Below are 23572 nucleotides of genomic sequence, written 5' to 3' on the forward strand. Positions count from 1 at the left end.
GTTTTAAGGGAGGTGATGATGAAAATATCTGGAATTGAAGAGTAGTAATAATTGTACAATTCTGTGAACATACTAAACACCACTGAATTTTACACTTTAAAGTGACACATATTGTGGTATATAAATCACATCAATAAAGCTGTTTAAAACAAATGTGGATTGAAGAAATTTAATAGGAAAACGAAAGGCAATCTTGTTTAGATGTGGAGTTGCAGCCTTCCACAATGATTTTGTCACAGTTACTTTAAGGTTGAGTATACTAAGACTTTTTGTTTACCCCAGAAAGACCCAGTTGCCAAACCCAGCACTTTTGTTGAGTTGACCTTGAGCCTGGGTTTATTCTTCTATCAGCAGGGAGAAGGCATAACTCGGCCTGCCAGCTGGGGGCGCTGTGAGAGGAGGAGACGGCGCAAGCACCTTGGAGGCTGCCAGTGCAGGTACTGGGGAGAAGAGGTGGCGATTCTGCTGTGGTTTCGGTGATTCTATCAGTAAGGGTGGCAAAGCATCGTTCCCAGAGTTCCACCACCCCATGCACCGTGTTGGAGGGACACCCTGGACAGAGAACCGGACAGCAGCCACATGCCAGGATGAGTCCTGGAGAAACAGATGCTGGGAGAGGGAGCTAGCTGCTAGGCAGGGCAGGATCCACTCCAGGGCACCTTCCCCGCAGAGGAGTCACTGGAGAGGATCACCGCAGGGACTCCCCACTCTCCTTGTCCCACAGGCCCAGGCTGGGGCTCCAGGGCAACATGACCCACCGGCAGCCGCAGAAGCCGTCATACACACTCTTGCACTCCAAGACATCCTCCTCTAATCCTGGTCCTTCTCGTAGATGGAAAGTGTGAGTGTTCTTCCCCTATTCAGCAAAAACTACTGGTCCCTGGACTGCGTGTTGTTGACTTCCTAGAGCACTGTTTTCACTAGATTATATTTTAGTGTGTGATGTCACAGCCTTATATTGAAGGTGTGAACAGAAACCATTTCCACCCACACAACTTACGGAAATATTACTGCCACTGTACTCTTCCAGAACAGACCCAGAAGATTCAAGTTGCAAATAACTCAGCTCACCTTAGGAATATTCTCCTCAAAACCATTTAAATAAACACACGACTGTTCAAGTTTTCAATAACTAACACCAAACAACTCTAACTTTCCAAGACTCTTTGAATCTCTTATCTTTCTCTGGTCACTGATCTTTAACTATTATCTGGTGATCCTTACTCAACTCCAATCAGGCTCCTGCACAGAAAAACTTGCTTTAAACTGGAGAGCCAGTGTTTGACGAGGAACCTGCTGAGAGGTAGCATCTGTTTTCTGGGTCCTAGCAAGGAAGCAGAGATTTTCATATCTGGATCGAGAGGCCAGACAAGAGTTGTTAGTGCCCTAAGCCAGAGGGTGAGGTGGCTAGATACCAGTGTTGCAGCATACAGAAAAGTTGCAAGAATTCTGCATGCTTCCCATATCCTGGCAAGTGCAGTTAACAGCGCTGGGTCCCAGTCTCCATTGAGCCCTTCCACCCGCCATCCCCCCTGCAGATCAGGAGGGGTGGGCTCCAGCTCTCCCTCCAAAATAGACTGTGGCACCTGTGCAAATGCAGTCTTTGGGCAGAAGATTCCACCCTGGGAGAAAGGTGAGCCTCAACACTCAGGAGTGCTGGTGACAAGGCACTTCACCACCTTTTCTGTCCCCAAGTCAGCAGAATCTTGCAGCACCTGTCACTGATTAAGGCCACCTGGGATTTTGAAATCCAGGCACTTGGAGCAGAAGATGCTTATCAGTGGGCAGGGCAAGTCCTGGTGAGAGCAGCTGGGGCGTGGAGGATCAGAACCCCTTACCTCTGGAGGTGAGTTCAGGGCACATGTTCCTGCAGTCGCCTCTGCTTGGAGCCCTAAGCGAGTGGGATAGCTTTTGTGTGGCCCTTCAGACATGATGAAAACCTGGCAGTCTCTTGACTACTGCCTCTCAGAGTTCACAGTAAGCCTGTCTCCCTATACTCCTGTGAGTGACGGAACAAGACTGAATATTGGCTGTGCATTGTGAGGATACCACACATTTTTGTTTAACTACTCTAAATTCAGTAACATTTATGCCACATGTGGTAGAAGAATAATAATTCCCGAAGTTGTCTATGTCCTAATACCCAAGACCTGGGACTGTTAGGTTGCATGGCAAAGAGGGTTCAGGATTACAGATGAAATTAGGGTTGCTAACCAAATGACTTAAAATGGGAAGACTACTTTGAATTATCCATGGAAGCCTGATGCAATAATAGCAAATGTCTTAAAACATGGAAGAGGGAGGTAAGAGGGGAGGTTGAAGTGATTGATGTGCTGTGAAGACCCCATGGAACCCTGCTGACACCTTGATTTTAGTTCAGTGAGACCATGCTGGACTTTTAACATACAGAATAAAGGTGTGTTGTATGAAGCCACTAAGTCTGTGAAAACTTGTTACAGCATCCGTAGAAAACTAATACACTCTGTATTAACAGATCGGGGGTTTTTTTTCTAAGTGAGAAGCAGGGAGGCAGAGAGATGAACTCCCACATGTGCCCAACCAGGATCCACACAGCAAGCCCACTAGGGGGCGATGCTCTACCCATCTGGGCAGTTGCTTTGTTGCAACTGGAGCCATTCTAGCACCTGAGGTGGAGGCCACGGAGCTATCCTTAGTGTCCAGGCCAATTTTGCTCCCATGGAGCCTTGACTGCAGGAGGGGAAAGAGAGACAGAGAGAAAGGAAAGGGGGAGGGGTGGAGAAGCAGATGGGTGGTTCTCCTGTGTGCCCTGGCCGGGAATTAAACCCGGGACTTCCACACGCTAGGCCGACACTATACCACTGAGCCACCCGGCCAGGGCCTGTATTAACAAATCATTGAGAAATACTTCTCCAGGAACTAAAGAATGTTTTAGCGTTTTCAGATCTCTGCTTCAAACCAGCCAACCACTCTGGCTCCACTTTCTAGGTTTCACCAAATCTTGTGTTTCAAGAGGAAAATGTATTCTTTAATCTCAGAACTCATGACTACACAAACAGTTTGAGGCTTTTCAACTAAGTGGGAAACAAGTGAAATAATCTTCTCCAGTTCCCACCTTTGTTCATCCTGTGATGAAGTCTTAAGGAAACTCTATAACTCGCTAGTCACATTCAGTTTCCAGCCCAGTCTGACTCAAAACTCCAATCTCAGATCCAGTTGAAATATCTGCCCTAGCGGTAGAGCTTCGGCCTAGCGTGCGGAGGACCCGGGTTCGATTCCCGGCCAGGGCACAAAGGAGAAGCGCCCATTTGCTTCTCTACCCCTCCGCCGCACTTTCCTCTCTGTTTCTCTCTTACCCTCCCGCAGCCAAGGCTCCATTGGAGCAAAAGATGGCCCGGGCGCTGGGGATGGCTCTGTGGCCTCTGCCTCAGGCGCTAGAGTGGCTCTGGTCGCAACATGGCGACCCCCAGGATGGGCAGAGCATCGCCCCCTGGTGGGCAGAGCATCGCCCCCTGGTGGGCGTGCCGGGTGGATCCCGGTCGGGCGCATGCGGGAGTCTGTCTGACTGTCTCTCCCTGTTTCCAGCTTCAGAAAAATGAAGAAAAAAAAAAAAAAAAAAGAAATATCTGCCCTTTCTCCCTGGCAATATTAGCCTGCAGGAGGACGGATGTGCAGTCTGCCCTTTCTCTCTTCATCTTCTCCTTCATAGGTCAAGGTGCTCTGGTTGGAGGGAGGCAAGGATGAGGAAGAAGAGTGAGGATCAGGACCCTATAATATAACTAGTCACCTTCTGTGCTGGGCAGGTGTCACTAGTCTTGCCCTGGCTCAGTCGGGGTCCGTTTGATACTGGAAATTTCAGCTGGTATACTGGTCTCAGCATAAATGGGGGCAGGTTTTTCTCTGGGCCATGTCCAGGCACACCCGTGTCCTGTGGCTCCGTAGACAGCCACATCTCCTTTTGGCCGCATCTGCCAGTACCTTTAACCTCCTCTCTGGGTGGGCATTGCCTCACTTGGTCAAATGGCTTACTGCCAAGGAAGTACCAGGAGCCCGCTCACCTTCTGCCTTCAGAAATCTCCAGTTTGGGCCTCAAAGTTCATGGATGCTTCCAAACCCCAGCCACACATGTCAGGCCCCCCAGGAACTTCCCCAGTGTCCCCACATGGTACTCCACACAGATGCCCCCTCAGCCCCGGGGCACATCAGCTCCCCACCTCAATTTGTGGGGCAGTAACATTTCCCTTGCACTTTGCACTGAGGAAACCCTGTTATCTTCCTCCTCCCACCCCTGGGTCTCGCTCATGTTGCAGAGAGGAGCTGGGTAAATGTTGGGGGAGCCAGCAGGACCAGTTCTGAATCTCTTATATGCCTTGAGCGAGCGGTCTGGCCCTTGTTGTCAAATCAGCATGGGCCTTCACTTCCCCTTCAACCTTCCACCTTAGCTGCTTTGTAAGAATTCCATCTTTTGGTGGTGACTTTTCCAGAAATCTTCTTGGCCAGTTTTAACTACTCCCCTAACTTACTAGATAGAGTATTTGAAATTAAGTTCTCTGTGAGCAAGGTCCATAAGGATTAAATTTCAGGTTTATAAAGATGGAAAACCCCCAGCCCCATAAAACTAGACATGGGAAAGAACTGAAGAGTGGCACTAAATAAAGCAAAATAGCAACTGGAGTGAAGAGAAGCCAAACTTTGAGTGTAGGGGGTTCCAGCTGCTAAGAAACAGACTTTGACTCTGGGCAGAGCCACCGTGGGGTGGCTGCCTGTGACCCACCTCCTCAGGTCTTCCCAGTTAGGTTGTACCTGCCTCTTACCTGCCCATACAGGGCTTTCTCCCAGTGCGCAAAGCCAGCCCCAGGAGTCTCTGTGCCCCCAGAGGGTGCTCCCACCGTAGAAGAACCTGGACACCTTAGTTACTGCACTGGCTGCTGCTGTCTGATGTTCCAGAGCCTCCCACTGCCTACGGAAAGTGGTGCTCTTCCTCCTCCTCATGCACTGTTAAAAGGTCCCAAGGTCAAGCTCCTGGTGACTGTAAGTCTTCTGGATGTTCTGGGTTTCATTTATTTACAGAACACGTGGCACTTACACCGTTCTAAGCAGTTGACAGATATTAATTTGTATGACCTCGAAGCCCTGCGTGCTAGGAACCACGTATCATCATGGATAACGAGGGAGCCCAGCACTGAGTTCGGTAGCTTGCCCAAAGGCAGTCAGTCAGTGAGTGCAGGACAAAGCTGGAATTTTTTAAATATATGTTTTTATATATACATATATATATACACATGTGTATGTATGTGTGTATATATATATTTACTAGCAGTCCTGCTCCCTGTGGCCAAGGGTCCAGATTGAAGACAGACTCAGTTGGGCTAGGGTAAGAATCACGCCCGGCCTCCAATACCTAATGCCTAGCTCCCAGCATGGCTTTCTCTACCTGCCTCTCTCCATGGACCGAGTTGTTCCCCCGGAGGCTCCTGTGGCCCTTACAGGTAAACCAAGGCCAGGCAGCCTGCGCAGCCGCAGCCGCAGCAGCAGAACTGGCAGCAGAGATGGAACGAACTGGGGCTCCAGCTGAGATGGGTGTGGTCCCCTCACCCTGGTGTAATAGCAGTCGGGATCTATCTCTGATTGCTTTCTTTTCAAGAAGAATCTTTGAAGCATGACCATTTTTTCTGGCCATGTGCTGCTTCTTCTCAACTCAAGAGGTTGAGACGTTGGCCCATAGATGGAAAACCAGAAAGAGCAGCATGGGCTCAGTAGCCAGGGCTGGAAGTCACTGGCGTGGCCACTTGGAGAGCCAGTGCAGCCACAAGGTGAGCCTTCAGCCAGAAAGGAAATCTCACCTTTTCTCTGTCCTCCTCTCTCCTGATTAAAAAATTCAGGTGTAATTCACTTGAAAACAGAGATTTGAAAGACTCCTCAGGGACTTCCATCTGCTCTGTGTGCGGATGAAGGGGCTTACACTGGAATGCTCTCTTCACTGCATTCAGAGCCCCGGGGAAGGAGGGAGCTGGCTGCCCTTCCTCCCAGGCTGTGGTGAGCAGCATCACAGGCTCCGCCCATAGGAGAGTGGTGACCAAGTGCCCCACTGTCTGCAAACAAACGCTCCCGGGCCCAGACAGCCTCCCTCCCCAACCCTCCCTTCCTGCAGGTTTGGACTGATTTCCTCCAATGTTAATAAACAGCTCATAAACACTAATGAACTCCTTGGCACCCGGAAGCCAGGCAGAGTAACTTCCAGTGTGAATTTCAGGATTTTTTGATTGTCGAGCCTGGGTGACATGAGATATGCAGGAAGGTTCGCCACTGTTCTCAGAAAGCTGGCTCATTGCAGCCAGTTAGGGCCTCCCACGGACCTGTTTCTAGGTCACAGAAACTTCCATCTGACAGACAGGAATGAACACTGAAACCCTCCCTGATACTCAGAAGGTGGAGCAGTTTCCAGAAGGTCCAAGATGGGTCCCTGGCCTCAGACTACGTTTATATGGGGACAAAAGCAGTGACCACATGGATGTTCCTAACCAGCACCCAACCCTGCCACCTCCTAACACTGCATGTCGGTTGGTTTAAGAATCACACAGGCAATACTCTGAGTTTGTACTCAGGCCCTCAATGGGCTGAGAAAACTTCATTATGTGTATCCAAGGTCAATTCAAACCTATTTCCTTAGGCACTTACATATTTTCATAAGGAAACTTCTCTCAAGAACCACCTCCCCTCCTGCCAGTGGGAAGCCAAGGGACGGAAGGACACTCATGGGGTCTCATTCTTCTTTCCTGAGGTGGGTCTTCATTTTGCCATTCCCACGAGGCCTGCTGGTTCTCTTGTCCTCGAGAGGTTCGGCCTCCTCCTCCATACTGCTCCTTCAGGACCAGGTCTGGGTGGACAAGGCAGATGCTACAATGCCCACATCCACTCAGGTTCACCCTCCCACAGACCTGCGCATTCTGCAGCTCTGCCTGAGAGCTTCTCAGCATTTCTCTGTCCTCAGAAACCCACTTCGCCCACAGGCAGGCCAGACCTGCCAAGCGGACACATCCCCCACCTTCGGGGCTTGCATTGCAGGGAAGAGGCCACGCGAGCTCTCCACCATCTCCCAGAGGTCCCTAGTGGAAATGAGGGCACACGGTAACTTGCTCATTCAACACACTTTCTGTTTGCTTCCTTCCTCCATTAGCCCGTTAAACCACAGTGAGTAGGAGTCTTAGAAAGAGAGCGAATGTCAGAAAGCACCTCCTTTAGGATTCCATCAAGCTCAAATCCAAGAGAAAAGCAGGCCCTGTTGACCACTCTATGCAAGCAGTGGTCTTTGGGTTTGCAATTATGTCTGACTCAGCAACCACAGGGTCGCATGCCCTTTGAGGCTATTGAGGACACAAAATGGGGCACATTCATCCCTCTTTCTGTGTTGCCTGGCACAGCTGTGGCACTGTAAGTAAATGCCAAACAAGGTCCTCGATAACTGCCAAACTAAGCAGAGCTCACTCCAGGGGCACTCAGATGGAAGGGCTCTTCAAAGACCTTCGGGATTAGGGGGAATGGCTCTTTGACTCTATCTGAAGCTGTAATGGAGCAGTGATTTGGGCCTCACAACATTCCATTTTTCTCTAGCACTGGAGGAGTCAACTTTCACTGCAGGGTCCAGGAGCCAACACAGGACTCCTAGCTTAAGGACGGTGAGGTGGTATTCAGGGGAGAGAAGCCTGGAGCTAGGCCTGCTCTCCCGGGCAGGAGGCCAAGCCCTAATTATTGCCTTGGGCCCATAAGTATGACCAGGATGTCTAGGGCTCCTTTCCATGCACAATGTAACAATATGCAGTCATAGCACTTATTTATTGTTTGTAATTGGAGGGTGGGAAACCAGGAGGATGTTGAAAAATCTTAGTTAGATCTGAGCTTGGAAATAAGTTTGAGTGGTCTATTTTATATAACCTTACCAAAAATTTTCTAATAAGTTAAAGAAAGAAGGAAGAAAAGGAAGAGAGAAAAGCTGTTGGCACTTGAAATGAAGACCAGATCATCAAGTCATATTTGTCACCCACAGATTCCAGACTGCTGGTCCCCAGTGACTCCCAGTTATTGCTTAGGGTCACAGCGTCTGTCTATACGGCCAGGTTAGTAAGCATGAGCTAAGGCCTGGAAGGAATTGATGAACAGATGCATCTGGGCTGTGCACTCCCTGCCTGAGTCATTCCAGACAAGCTCACCTCTCCTCCCCGAAGGCGTGCATTCTTGGGTGTGGCGCTGCTGGGACCTAGCCACCTCCAGATTCTCTGGCTGCAGAGCAACTTGGCCAGCTCACACAGGTAGCGCCCTTGTAGTCTTGAAAAAGGGAGCACCAAAGTGAAGGGGAGTTGGAGGGAGGCTAAGCACAAGCATTTTTCCAGGCCCCTTTCTCCAGGGCTGAAGTTTGCTGGGAAATGCCTCTGATGGCCTTAAATGTCACAGGTGGCATACTCCAGGAAGGCCTCTCTGTTTTGATTCTTGTTTCTCCCCAGCCCCAGCCCTCAGCAGTGTAACTTTCACACATTAATATTCACAGTGGAGCCCAGATGAAGGCTTCCCTCCCACAAATGTAAAGTGGAACTTTATGGATTCATCATCAAAATTTTAAAATTAAATTAACAGAAGAAGAGATACATACATACACACACACAAATACATTTTATCTGGCGTCAGGACTAAAGCAATACGACAGCTCAGGCGCTCCCCGTCAGCACTTGAGGACAGGCCCTGCCCCAAGCTTCTTTCACCTCAGTGACACCACGTAGCTCTCCAAGGATCCTTCTGTGGGCTCCTGATCCCTGAACTTAACATTGACTCTCTAGCACAACAGGTGAAGATGCTCGAGAAAATGGGATGTAACACACCTAAGTCATGGGTCTTGGCAGCTTTGGCTGAACTGATGCCCACCCACCAGGGTGCTAGGCTTGCCCAGGCCCTGTGTTAACCAGTGTCAACCCCAATAAATTCAATTTTAAAAAACAGTGTAAAAAAAAAAAAAGAAAAAATTATTCTTGGGCTCAATTTCATCCGAAGTTGTATAGAGGATTTACTCCTTCTAAGGTGTTTTTCTTTTCTTTCTTTCAAGTAAGAGGAGGGGAGATAGTGAGACAGACTCTCACAAGCACCCCAACTGGGATCCACCCGGCAACCTCTATCTGGGACCAATGCTCAAATCCACGGAGCTATCCTCAGTGGGGTGACACTCAAACTAATCAAGCCACTGGCTACAAGAGGGGATGAGGGAGAGGGTGGGAGAGAGAAGCAGATGGTCACTTTTCCTGTGTGCCTTGACCTGGAATTGAACCCAGGAGGTCCATACTCTGGGCCAACACACTATCCAATGAGCCAGCAGGCCAGGGCCATGTTTTTCAATACTCAGAGCACCACGGGGCAATGTGGCTCCCCTATCTGGAGCAATCAATCAAGAAACATTTTTTAAGAGTCGCCCATAAATGGGACTGCTAGGATCCAAAACATGGAAGATATTGGAGTTCAACATGAGTTTTCCCCCTTGTTGGGGAACCATCGGCCGTGACCATTAAGTATGACTCCTGCTGGCTATAGTGGGAGGCCAGGCACACATCCCAGCTCTGCCACTCCCAAAAGTGTGACCATGGGCTCTCCTCACCAGTCACCCTCACCATGTGTGTTGGGGGGGTGGGGGGATGAGATGGCCTGTGTTCAGCACAGTGCATGGCACATGGGGAGAATTCGACACCTGTCAGCTACCATAATTGTTCTTCAACTAAACTGCATGTCTATTGAGGACAGAGGCAAATTGTGTCCACAGGGTCTTCCATATAATTTGTGCCTGAGCATGTGTCGATCTCTTTGAGGGAAGGTGTGACATGAACAGAGAAGAGTTCTGTTGTGTAGGACAATTTCCTTCAGGAAAGAAAAAGTGAAGTCGTGAAACCTGGTGCAGATTTTGAAAAAGTTACTTTGTCCAATAAAAAGTATCTTCAACCACCTGTATTTATATTTTAAAAGAATTAACCATGATTTTATTTTTCTTTCTTTTCTTTTTTAATTCCGTGAGAGGAAGGGAAGCAGAGAAAGAGACTGCCACATGCTCCCCAACCAGGATCCATCTGACAAGCACACTATGAGTGATGATCTGCCCATTTGAGGCGTTGCTCTGTTGCTCAGCAACTGAGCTCTTCTTAGGGCCTGAGGCAGAGGCCATGGAGCTGTCCTCAGTGCCCTGGGCTAACTCGCTCCAATTGAGCCATAGCTGCAGGAGGGGAAGAGAGAGAGAAAAGCAAGAGGGGGAAGAGAGAAGCAGATGGGCACTACTCTTGTGTGCCCTGACAAGGAATCAAACCCGGGACATTCACATGCAGGACCAATGCTCTACCACTGAGCCAACCAGCCAGGGCCTAACCATAATTTTCTTATATGTAGTTCATCCTGGAATGTGCAGGATGGCATCAGAGTAATGGCGGGGTAGGAAGCGATACTGATAAATCTCCCCCAAAACTCAACAAGATCTTCAACCAGAAACAGAAAGACCTATCCTTGGAGCCTCCAGTTGTTTCGCAATACACCCGAAGGTATGGTCGAGCGAAAAATTGGCTAAATATATAATCAAACCCCGAAGGAAATAGGGAGTAAGAAATGCTCCGCCTTCCTCACTAACATAAACAGGGTGGCTTTCACTGGGAACTGAGAATATAGAAACTAAGGCGGGCAAAGGGGGTGAATAGATCCAGGCCGCGGCACAAATGGCCGAACCAGGCTGTGGCACGGAGATCCGAGCCGAGGAAAAACTGTTCCTGTGGCAACCCGGACAATACAAGCTAACACTCGCGCCAAACCCAGACAAAGAAAGACAAGTGGGGCAGCCATTTTCCCAATCCCCTGGTCAGCACGCGCAGATAGTGGGCGAGAGATTCCTTCAAAAGCCCCGGGAGTGGGCGCCCGTGTTATCCCGCAGAGGGGCAGAGTCAGAGGCCTTTGTGTGGGGCAAAAGCAGAATCTCCAGACCACCCCAGCGCCCTTAAAAAGCCGCGCACAGAAGGGAGCGAGAACTAATTCCAACGCTGGAACTTTTCCGTGCGGGTGGGGGTTTTACTTAGAGGGTGAGACTGCTGGCCTGATATCCTGGTCTGAGCGCAGATAGTGAGCGAGAGATTCCTCCGAGTGCCTCGGCAGTGTGCGCCCGTGTTATCCCACAGAGGAGAAGAGTCAGGGGCCTTTGTGTGGGCCAAAAGCGGAATCTCGGACCGCCCCAGCACCTTAAAAAGCTGCGCACAGGGACAGAGCAAGAGCCAATTACAACGCTGGAACTTTTCCATGCAGGTGGGGGTTTCACTCAGAGTGTGAGACTGCCGGCCTGATATCCTGATCTGCACGTGCAGATAGTGAGAGAGTCTCCTCCAAGCGCCCCGGGAGTGGGCGCCTGCCCGTGTTACCGGACAGAGTGGCAAAGCCAGAGGTCTTTGAGTGGGCGGTAGCCCCACCTGATTATGCTAACAGCTCTGACTGACTGAGCCTTACCCAGAGCCCTGTGCTGAGTGGAAATAGAGTGGGGAGTTGCCAGCTCTTTGAGCCTCTTACTATCCAGGCAGAGGCAGCAGCAACCCCATAGCTGGATTATCAGGCTACTAATTGAGGAAGAAAAGACTAGGAGAAAGGCTCCAGGAACATGGACTCTCTCACTGGTGGAGCCTATAAATGCTAATGAGCCTCGACTGCCAACGAGACTAAAGCACAATACATGACATCGCCATAGAGACTTATCAACTGCAAACCTCTACCTGAGCATGCCAAAGGGGCAGAACCCGGGGTACAGAGTCACCAACCAGGAAGAGGGAGAGAAAAGAAAAAGCAAGAAGATAACCTCTCAAAATCAAGAATAATATGCAGACTATAACCTATTCCATTTTATTATATTTGTTCGTTTGTTTCTCTTATCTTCAGTCTTGATATTTTTTTTTTACTCCTCCAATTTGGTCAATTAACTCTCTGCCGGTCTTACTCTCTCCTCTCCTTGAACTACACTACCCATAAGTGTTACATCTCCCATTATCTTTTCTTTCCTCTTCCTTTCTCTCTATGAGGGTTGCACTCCAAAACCCTTAACTCTCTCTCTCTCTCTCTCTCCTCTTTTTTCTTTTTTCCTCTTTTAGTGGTTCCCTCTTTTTTCTCTCTCTCTCTCTCTTTCTTTTCTCCCTCTATATTAGTTTCTTCCTTTCTCCTTTACATCTCCTCTCATTCAAACCTCAATAACGAACAAATTATCTTATCTGGGACTCAAACTTATGTTTGTGGCATTTGAGGGGGTTTTTACTTCACCTTTTTAACTCACTAAGAGTGCTCCCATCCCTGGCTCTCCATTTTATCTAGTTCTGGTTCCACTAAATACAATAGTAATTTTTTAATTTGTCCCCCCATTTACCTGTTTCCCTCTTACTCCTCTCATCATAACTCTTAGTCAACGAACACCTAAAAGCAAATCATTTTATTCTTGACCCAAACTTTTTCCTTATTTGCTTTTTGTGGGTCCATACCACCTTCTTTTTTCTTTTTTTCTTTTTTTGCCCCTTTATTACTTTTAACCAATTCAGGCCTTCCATTACTGGCATTATTTGTTCTATTTACTACAATATAATTCACAGTTCACCACAAGATTTTCTCAAGAAAGAGGGGAGAGGAGAGGAGAGAAAAAAAGGAGGGGGAATAATTTCCTCTTTTTTTAATTTTTATTTTATTTTATTTTTCTTTATTTCATTATTAATTTTTTTTTAAAAACCAACTCTTTTCAATTTTTTATTTTTTTAACTTTTTATTCTTTATTAAATCTCATAAATACTATCAACAAAACCACCCTCAGATGCCATTAAGGAAGAGAAAATCAAATATCATGGATACAAAAGAAAGAGAGGTAACACAGCTAGATGAGGAAAAATCTATGGAGAAAAAATTTAATATATTGGAAACCTTGGAGCTAAATGACAGAGAATTCAAGATAGAAATCCTAAAAATACTCAGAGATATACAAGAAAACACAGAAAGGCAATTTAGGGAGCTCAGAAAACAACTCAATGAACACAAAGAATATATTTCCAAGGAAATTGAAACTATAAAAACAAATCAAACAGAGATGAAAAACTCAATTGACGAGATGAAAAATGAGGTAACAAGCTTAGCTAATAGAACAGGCCAGATAGAAGAGAGGATTAGTGAAATAGAAGACAAGCAACTTGAGGCACAACAGAGAGAAGAGGAAAGAGACTCAAAAATTTTAAAAAATGAGATAGCCCTACAAGAATTATCTGACTCCATCAAAAAGAATAAAATAAGAATAATAGGTATATCAGAGGGAGAAGAGAGAGAAAATGGAATGGAGAACATACTCAAACAATAGATGAGAACTTCCCAAGCCTGTGAAAAGAACTAAAGCCTCAAATTCAAGAAGCAAACACAACTCCGAGTTTCCTTAACCCCAACAAACCTACTCCAAGGCACATCATAATGAAATTGGCACAAACCAACGAAAAAGAAAAAATTCTCAAGGCAGCCAGGGAAAAGAAGAATACAACAAAGGAAGGCCCATTAGATTATCATCAGATTTCTCAGCAGAAACTCTACAAGCTAGAAGAGAGTGGACCCCAATATTTAAAGTCCTGAAAGAGAGGAACTTTCAGCCATGAATACTATACCCATCAAAACTATCCTTCAAATATGAAGGAGAAATAAAAACATTCACAGATACAGAAAAGATGAGGGAATTTATCATCAGAAAACCCCCACTCCAGGAATTACTAAAGGGGGTTCTCCAATCAGATACAAAGAACAAAAAAAAACAAAGCCACAAGTAAAAGCTCCAAGAAGAACACAATAAAACCAAATTTAAACTGTGACAACAACAAAAAAGAAAGGGGGGGGAGAGGATGGAGGTTAACAGTAGCAAAGGATGATGGAGTGCAAAAGTACTCACAAAATAGTGCGCTACAATGAACAGGGTAGGAACCCTTTTCATTACTTAAAGGTAACCACCATTGAAAAAAACCACCACAGAAGCACATGAGTTAAAAAAAGGTAGCAACAGAGGAAAGATGTATGCAATACAACCAAATAAAAACAAAAGATAGAACAACAAAAGAGAAGGATCAAACAAGACACAAAACTAACAGAGCGCAATGTATAAAATGGCAATAGGGAACTCACAAGTGTCAATAATTACACTAAATGTAAACGAATTAAACTCAACAATAAAAAGGCACAGAGTAGCAGAAAGGACTAAAAAAAGAAATCCAACTGTATGCTGCCTACAGGAAACTCATCTAAATAACAAGGATAAAAACAAATTCAAAGTGAAAGGCTGGAAAACAATACTCCAAGCAAATAACATCCAAAAAAAAGCAGGCATAGCAATACTCATATCTGATAATGCTGATTACAAGACAGCAAAAGTACTCAGAGACAAAAATGGCCATTTCATAATGGCTAAGGGGACACTCAATCAAGAAGACATAACAATTCTTAATATATATGCACCAAACCAAGGAGCACCAAAATATATGACAGCTACTTATTGATCTTAAAACAAAAACTGACAAAAATACAATCATACTTGGAGACCTCAATACACCACTGACGGCTCTAGATCAGTCATCCAAACAGAGAATCAACAAAGATATAGTGGCCTTAAACAAAACACTAGAGCACCTGGATATGATAGATATCTACAGGACATTTCATCCCAAAGTGACTGAGTATACTTTTTTCTCCAGTGTACATGGATCATTCTCAAGAATTGACCATATGTTGGGCCACAAAAACAACATCAGCCAATTCAGAAAAATCGAAGTTGTACCAAGCATATTTTCTGATCATAAAGCCTTGAAACTAGAATTCAACTGCAAAAAAGAGGAAAAAAATCCCACAAAAATGTGGAAACTAAATAACATACTTTTAAAAAATAAATGGGTCAAAAAAGAAATAAGTGCAGAGATCAAAAGATATATACAGACTAATGAAAATGACAATATGACATATCAGAATCTATGGGATGCAGCAAAAGCAGTGATAAGAGGGAAGTTTATATCACTTCAGGCATATATGAACAAACAAGAGAGAGCCCAAGTGAACCACTTAACTTCATACCTTAAGGGACTAGAAAAAGAAGAACAAAGACAACCCAAAACCAGCCGAAGAAAGGAGATAATAAAAATCAGAGCAGAAATAAATGAAATAGAGACCAGAAAAACTATAGAAAAAATTAATAGAACAAGGAGCTGGTTCTCTGAAAAGATCAACAAAAAAATTGACAAACCCTTAGCAAGACTTACCAAGGAAAAAAGAGAAAGAACTCATATAAACAAAATCCAAAATGAAAGAAGAGAAATCACCACGGACACCGTAGATATACAAAGAATTATTGTAGAATACTATGAAAAACTTTATGCCACTAAATTCAACAACCTAGAAGAAATAGATAAATTCCTAGAACAATACAACCTTCCTAAACTGAGTCAAGAAGAAGCAGAAAACCTAAACAGACCTATTAGTAGAGAAGAAATAGAAAAAAACATTAAAAAACCTCCTCAAAAATAAAAGTCCAGGCCCTGACGGCTATACCAGTGAATTTTATCAAACATTGAAAGAAGACATGGTTCTTATTCTACTGAAAGTCTTCCAAAAAATTGAAGAAGAAGCAATACTTCCAAACACATTTTATGAGGCCAACATAACCCTCATACCAAAACCAGGCAAGGATGGCACAAAAAAAGAAAACTACAGACCAATATCTCTAATGAATACAGATGCTAAAATACTAAACAAAATACTAGCAAATCGAATACAACAACATATTAAAAAAATAATACATCATGATCAAGTGGGATTCATCCCAGAATCTCAAGGATGGTTCAACATACATAAAAGGGTTAACATAATACACCATATCAACAAAACAAAGAACAAAAGCCACATGATCTTATCAATAGACGCAGAAAAGGCTTTCTATAAAATACAACACAATTTTATGTTTAAGACTCTCAACAAAATGGGTATAGAAGGAAAATATCTCAACATGATAAAGGCCATATATGATAAACCATCAGTTAACATCATATTAAATGGCACTAAACTGAAGGCTTTCCCCCTTAAATCAGGAACAAGACAGGGTTGTCCACTCTCTCCACTCTTATTTAATGTGGTACTAGAGGTTCTAGCCAGAGCAATCAGACAAGACAAAGAAATAAAAGGCATCCATATCGAAAAAGAAGATGTAAAGGTACCACTTTTTGCAGATGATATGATCTTATACATCGAAAACCCCAAAGAATCCACAAAAAGACTACTAGAAACAATAAGCCAATACAGTAAGGTCGCAGGATACAAAATTAACATACAGAAGTCAATAGCCTTTCTATATGCCAACAATGAAACAATTGAGAACGCACTCAAAAGAATAATCTCCTTCACGATTGCAACAAAAAAAAATAAAATACTTAGGAATAAACATAACAAAGAATGTAAAGGACTTATATAATGAAAACTATAAACCATTGTTAAGGGAAATGGGAAAAGATATAATAAGATGGAAGAATATACCTTGTTCTTGGTTAGGAAGAATAAATATAATCAAGATGGTCATATTACCCAAAGCAATATACAGATTTAATGCAATTCCCATCAAAATTCCAATGACATGTTTTAAAGAAATAGAGCAAAAAATCATCAGATTTATATGGAACTATAAAAAACCCCGAATAGTCAAAGCAATCCTAATGAAAAAGAATGAAGCTGGGGTCATTACAATACCTGACTTCAAACTCTATTATAGGGCCACCACAATCAAAACAGCATGGTATTGGCAGAAAAATAGACACTCAGACCAATGGAACAGAATAGAAAGTCCAGAAATAAAACCACATATATATAGTCAAATAATTTTTGATAAAGGGGCCAACAACACACAATGGAGAAAAGAAAGCCTCTTCAATAAATGGTGCTGGGAAAACTGGAAAGCCACATGCAAAAGAATGAAACTGGACTACAGTTTGTCCCCCTGTACTAAAATTAACTCAAAATGGATCAAAGATCTAAACATAAGACCTGAAACAATTAAGTACATAGAAGAAGACATAGGTACTCAACTCATGGACCTTGGTTTTAAAGAGCATTTTATGAATTTGACTCCAAAGGCAAGAGAAGTGAAGGCAAAAATTAATGAATGGGACTACATCAGACTAAGAAGTTTTTGCTCAGCAAGAGAAACTGATAACAAAATAAACAGAAAGCCAACTAAATGGGAAATGATATTTTCAAACAACAGCTCAGATAAGGGCCTAATATCCAAAATATACAAAGAACTCATAAAACTCAACAACAAACAAACAAACAATCCAATACAAAAATGGGAAGAGGACATGAACAGACACTTCTCCCAGGAAGAAATGCAAATGGCCAACAGATATATGAAAAGATGCTCATCTTCTTTAGCTATTAGAGAAATGCAAATCAAAACTGCAATGAGATTCCACCTCACACCTGTTAGATTAGCTATTATTAACAAGACAGGTAATAGCAAATGTTGGAGGGGCTGTGGAGAAAAAGGAACCCTCATACACTGTGGGTGGGAATGTAAAGTAGTACAACCATTATGGAAGAAAGTATGGTGGTTCCTCAAAAAACTGAAAATAGAACTACCTTATGACCCAGCAATCCCTCTACTGGGTATATACCCCCAAAACTCAGAAACATTGATACATAAAGACACATGCAGCCCCATGTTCATTGCGGCATTGTACACAGTGGCCAGGACATGGAAACAACCAAAAAGCCCGTCAATAGATGACTGGATAAAGAAGATGTGGCACATATACACTATGGAATACTGCTCAGCCATAAGAAATGATGACATTGGATCATTTACAGCAAAATGGTGGGATCTTGATAATATGATACGAAGTGAAATAAGTAAATCAGAAAAAACCAGGAACTGCATTATTCCATACATAGGTGGGACATAAAAGTGAAACTAAGAGACATTGATAAGAGTGTGGTGGTTACGGGGGGAGGAGGGAAAGGGAGAGGGAAAGGGGGAGGGGGAGGGGCACAAAGAAAACTAGATAGAAGGTGACAGAGGACAATCTGACTTTAGGTGATGGGTATGCAACATAATTGAATGACAAGATAATCTGGACTTGTTATCTTTGAATATATGTATCCTGATTTATTGATGTCGCACCATTAAAAAAATAAAATTATTTTAAAAAAATTAAAATGAAAAAAAAAGAATAAAAAATTATGAAGATGAACAAAATCTCTTAGTTGTAAAAAGAATCCAATGCCCTCTTGACATTTTTAGGAAGATAATAAGGGAGAGATTCTCACTTGAGTCTTCTACCATTCCTATGTATCCTGGCAGTCATGAAATTTAAAACCTGTAATTTTCACTGTTATTCTTGCTGAGATTAAAAAAGTTTGTAACATATTATAACCAATAAATAATAACCTACTATAAAAAAAGGAATGTGCAGACAGGGATAACAAATGAAAGCTGAAATAAGGAAGGCAAGCCAAATAAATATAATTTAGAAATCTACCACAAATGTATAGCTTGTTGGATGAACATCACGATCAGTGTGTAAGGAAGTATGTAGAAGTCAGCTTTCAGGAGGCAAACCTTTTCCCTTCATCCACTCTGTCAATCATGGCCAACGCCTAACTCTTAGCAGACCAAATGGTTCTGACAAGCTGATGCCTGCCTGCCAGGAACACACATCTGGGCTGCCAATAAGTGATGCATAGGCAGAACACAGCGGGAAAGCGAGTGATCTGTGTCACTCTAGCTCAGACCCACAGCAAGAGTCAGCATCACCATGGCCATCCAAGCAAGGACAAGCCCTTTTGGCTCTAATGTCCTCTCACACTCCGTCTTACTGTTATAGAATGAAAAAAAGGCTGGATGAAGTTTTAGAAGATGGCCTACATTCATGTTCCAGCCCTGTCACTCACTAGCTCTGTGACCTTGATTAACTCAGTCAGCCTCTCTGAGCATCACTCAAAAAGGTCATAGGTCTATTGATTTGTAGATGGGAACACCTACACAATGAAAAGGTTGGGCCAGATAGTGCATGAGGCCAGCTCCAGTTCTAACTCCCGGCATCCTCTGAGCTGCAGGGGAGTGAGGTTAGGGGAGGCAGCACGGTGCTGACAGCTCAGGGCAGGTGAGTGCTGGTCCCCAGGGTTCTTTCAGAGAGCACATGCACACTCCTTTTATCGACCCCCAGGGTGTACACACAAAGGTACATACCATAGCACTTCCTCTGCAGGTAGACATCAAGTATTCATTTAATGCAGTGGTTCTCAAACTTTTTGAAGTTGGGGCGCATTTAAAACCCTACAAATAAGTGTAGGCACACTATATACAAATTTCTGAGAAATATATTAATTAAGTCAAATATTAAAGAAAAAATTTAAGTCCAAGTGTGCTTTTATGGTAATTAAACAAAATAAATACGACAAAATTAAATTTATTCTGACATTAAAAAAAAACATTTTTATGTTACATTTTTTAAATTATGCTTTTTAGAATTTGTAAAAAAAAAGAGAGTTTAAAAAAAACGACAAGAAAGTTATCTTTTTATATATATAGATACATTCTTAGTAAGATTTAGTAAATTCGGCAGGTCCCGGTGCAAATGTGTTAAGTTTTTCATTCTTGTGTTTATGAGAAACATAAGCCTGATGTGTCCTAGCAATTTCTTCAATATTTAGGCATATATTTGAGAGGCAAACTTTCACTTCCTCATCAATACATTGAAGAATTTCTCTCTTTTTACTCTTAATTGTGTTGAGTACAGAAAACCCCCACCATATATATCATCTTAACTTCACACCAGACAAAGGATAGAAGAAACTTGACCCCAGTCTTTCTGGGGAACATGGGGGTAGTGTAAACAATCCAGCACCACAGCTTAATAGCCTTTTGCAAACTAATCAGGCAAGTGAGGTGGGAAGTTGGGCAAACTGTCAGCTTATAGCCAATTCCCCACACCTCTGTCCCCCAAAAATCTAAACTCCCAAAACCTGTTGGTTTTTTGGTCCCCAACAGGCACATATTTCTCTGGAATACCATAGGGCACACCTGGAAATCTTCTAGGGTGCACCAGTGTGCCCTGGCGCACATTTTGAGAACTACTGATTTAATGAATTATGGAATATTTGCTGAGGACCCCCCCACACACACAGAACACTGAGCTAAACAGCTATGTTGTGATAGACACACCAAGACCTTTGCCCTCAAGAAGATCAGGGTCCTGTGCACACTTCAACCTCTCTAGGTTTATTTCTCTGTCTATGAAACAAGGAAAATTAAATCTAGTTTTCTGGTTACAAGAATTAGAGATGATATATATAAAGCTTGTTGGATTGTTCCTACAATTGAGTTGTTGTTAAGAAATAGATATATATTAAGCTCCCAGTACAGAGCTTAGTACCTGGTATGTATTATAAGAATGGTAATTAATATAGTTACTATCAATATACTCTTATCATTATTATCAGTAAGGGTTAGGGTTAATAATGCTCTTGGAAGATTGGAGACCTGAGAGGCCCTGGAAGAAGAGTGGGGCTCAGTGAGTGGTAAGTAAGTTTTGATCAAAGAGCACTTTATCTCCCTAAGTCCTGTGTTCATCACACCTGCACCTGTGTTCCAAGAAATCCAATCATAAATTCTCCAGAACCCTGAGACCTACCTTTTCACAAGGCTTCCTAACAGGAAATACAATGGTCAACAAATCCGCATCGCCCACAAGCTGCTCCTCTCCTGTGCTTTGAAAAAGGCAAACCCTGATCTCTTTGCGCCAGCCCACAGTTCAATCTGGGGGATTTGGAGGCTCCACCCTTAAATGGAGCGGATGCAGGCTAGGGCCACTCTACAGTCCCCAGAGGAATGTAAGAAGTCCCTGTGATCTCTCAAAGATCACAGATTAACAGGCCTTGGGGGACAAGGAGACTTGCTATAAATTCTAGCATCTTAATTAAAAGGCTTTGAAATTCTTCCTCTTAAAATATATTCCATTAAGTAATTCCATACATATCTCATAATTTTTTGGCTTTTTCCTTGTGCTCCTATTTTTCTCTGACACCTTACAATATTTTGGAGGTTATTAAAATCATAATTGTAGAACAAGTTTTTATTTCTTAGGTCTCAATTCTCTTCTCCCCTACTTTCTCTCCCACAAATTTTTTATTTTTATAAATGTGTCCATTCTTTCTATTGGGATAATCATCATAGTAGTTATAGTGTATCGCCCTGGCCAGATAGCTTGGTTGGTTGTAGCGTCGTCCTGAAGCACAGAGGTTGCGGGTTTGATCCCTGGACAGGGCACAAACAGGAACATATCAGTGTTCTTGTCTCTCTCTCCCTTTCTCTCTCTAAAATCAATAAAATAAGCATGTAAAAAATAATAATTACAGTGTATTGAGTACATATTACAGCCAGGAATTAGCAAAAATTTTTACTTACTTTATTTGGTGTAATCTTCTCAACAACCCCCTGCCATTATTCCATGTTAAATTATTATTTCTATTATTATTATTTCTATTTAATAGCTGAGATTCATAGTATTTTCAGGGAGGCTAAGTAAATTTCCCAAGGTCACACAACTAGTAGAGTATAACTAGGACTTGAATCCAGAAGGCCAACAACTGTTCTCTTTTTCACCATTACACTACTTTCTCTAAATTTCTGGAGACCTTTATGAATCCTTTACACTGTTTTAGTGGTCTAAATATCTGTATTCTGTGGAATGAGTAGTGATTCCATTCTAGATAAATAATTGTTTCCAAGGAAGTATTTACAAACCACCTTAAAGCAGCTTCCCAGATTGGTTCTCTGATCCTGGTATACTTGAAAATGGAATAGTCAGCCGTGCAGCCTTACTAATATTGCGGAGATTACAATTTAGTACTCTTGGGACAGCATACTTGTACTGGGGCATCCCAGGTAGCCCCCCACTGATGCCAAGTTCTGTATCCTCTCTAAAAAATCTTTTCAATGTTTTCTGACAATAACACAATAGCCCAGTTATGAAAGTTTCCATTTGTTAAGGGTTCAGACACAGGCATCAATATGAAATAAGACACCACAATTGGAAGCAAATAGAGTCAGGATGGTGGTGTCCCTAGAGTGGCAGATGTCTAATGGAAAAGTACAGGGCTCAACTTTCTTGTGAACTCTTCAGAGTAAAGGGCAATATAAAGGTATTCCATCAGCTGAGATCATCTTGTAGCCACCAGGGCACCCAGAAGAAGAGTTTCAGATGCCACATGTTGCTCTTTGCTGCTGCCCTCTCTGTCTTCCAGGCTCCACACCACTTCCTAAATTTCTGGAGTGTTTCTGTCCCTGGGAATAACCCCAACATTTTCTAATGCACCAGATCTAGAGCATTTGTGTGCAATTTACTGGGTAAGTCTGGGAAGCCTGGTGGTCATGAGCCACAAGATCCCAACGTATCTGTTATTTCTGCCTGAGAAAGGAGAAGCATGTCCATAGCAGAAATGAGTGGTGCATTAAGGTGGGGGTTAGGTGTGGAAGTCTCTAATGATCCAGTCATTGAACAAGGAAGCCATTAGATTAATGTGGCTCTAATGTTGTGGCAGTTTGTTCAAGCAAACCAAAATCAAAGCCTGTAGATGCCTCAAGGTTATGAAATCAAAACTTTAAGGACAACCGCCAAGCACAGCCAACTAGTCCTTAAGCTCTAGCCAATCAAATAATTCTTTTCTTTTCTTTTTTTTTTTTTTTTTTTGCCTCTGAGCTATCTCTATATAAATCTTCCTCCCTCCTCTCCACCTCCTGTCCTGACAGTGCTCCTAACTATTTCCAGTTTTGTGCTGCCTCATTCCAATTGAGTTTTGCTCAAATAAACTCTAAAATATTTTTACTATGCTTCAGTTTACCTTTTAATACTTAACCCTCTGAGGTCACCAAAGCTAACATCTTCAGACACAAAGAGACAATTCTCTAGAGGTTATCAGGGAGGGCGGCAGTCCTCTTAGAAGGCATTTGAAAATGCGGATGGCATCATGGTTGTCACATGACTGGGGAGCGCTGTATTTAATGAAAGGACCGGGAATGATAAACATCCTGCAATGAGAAGGACAGTTCTGCACTCTGAAGAACGTCCCATCTCAAATGTCAACAGCACCCCTGGGGGGTCCCTGCCCTCAAACTGGTGCTCAAGTCTGGATCTGAGCTTCGCCTTGATGGGACTTTATCAAAAAAGGATTGATGTCATCATCAGCATCGGCCTAAACAGTGTGTGGAGAACCTGTGACCTGGAAGGAGGGGCCGCCCAGTGAAAAGTAGTGAAATGCTTTGAAGATCAGGTGAACTCAATACCACAGCTCTCAGGCTATTGCAATTGTATGGGATGCTTGTGTTTAACTTAGGAATGGCCTACGTCCCTCTGTCTCTCTTTTCTCTCTCATTCTAGATAAACAAGGGTTTGCTCCATGAAGCCAGGAAAAACAAAATGCTTACATATAAATTTCCACTTGGAGTTACAATCAGCGCACATTGTTTTTATATTTATTTTCAAGACTGCAGACTTATTGAAATAAT

Source organism: Saccopteryx leptura, chromosome 3 (assembly GCF_036850995.1).
Source record: "Saccopteryx leptura isolate mSacLep1 chromosome 3, mSacLep1_pri_phased_curated, whole genome shotgun sequence".
NCBI classification, from domain to species: Eukaryota; Metazoa; Chordata; class Mammalia; order Chiroptera; family Emballonuridae; genus Saccopteryx; species Saccopteryx leptura.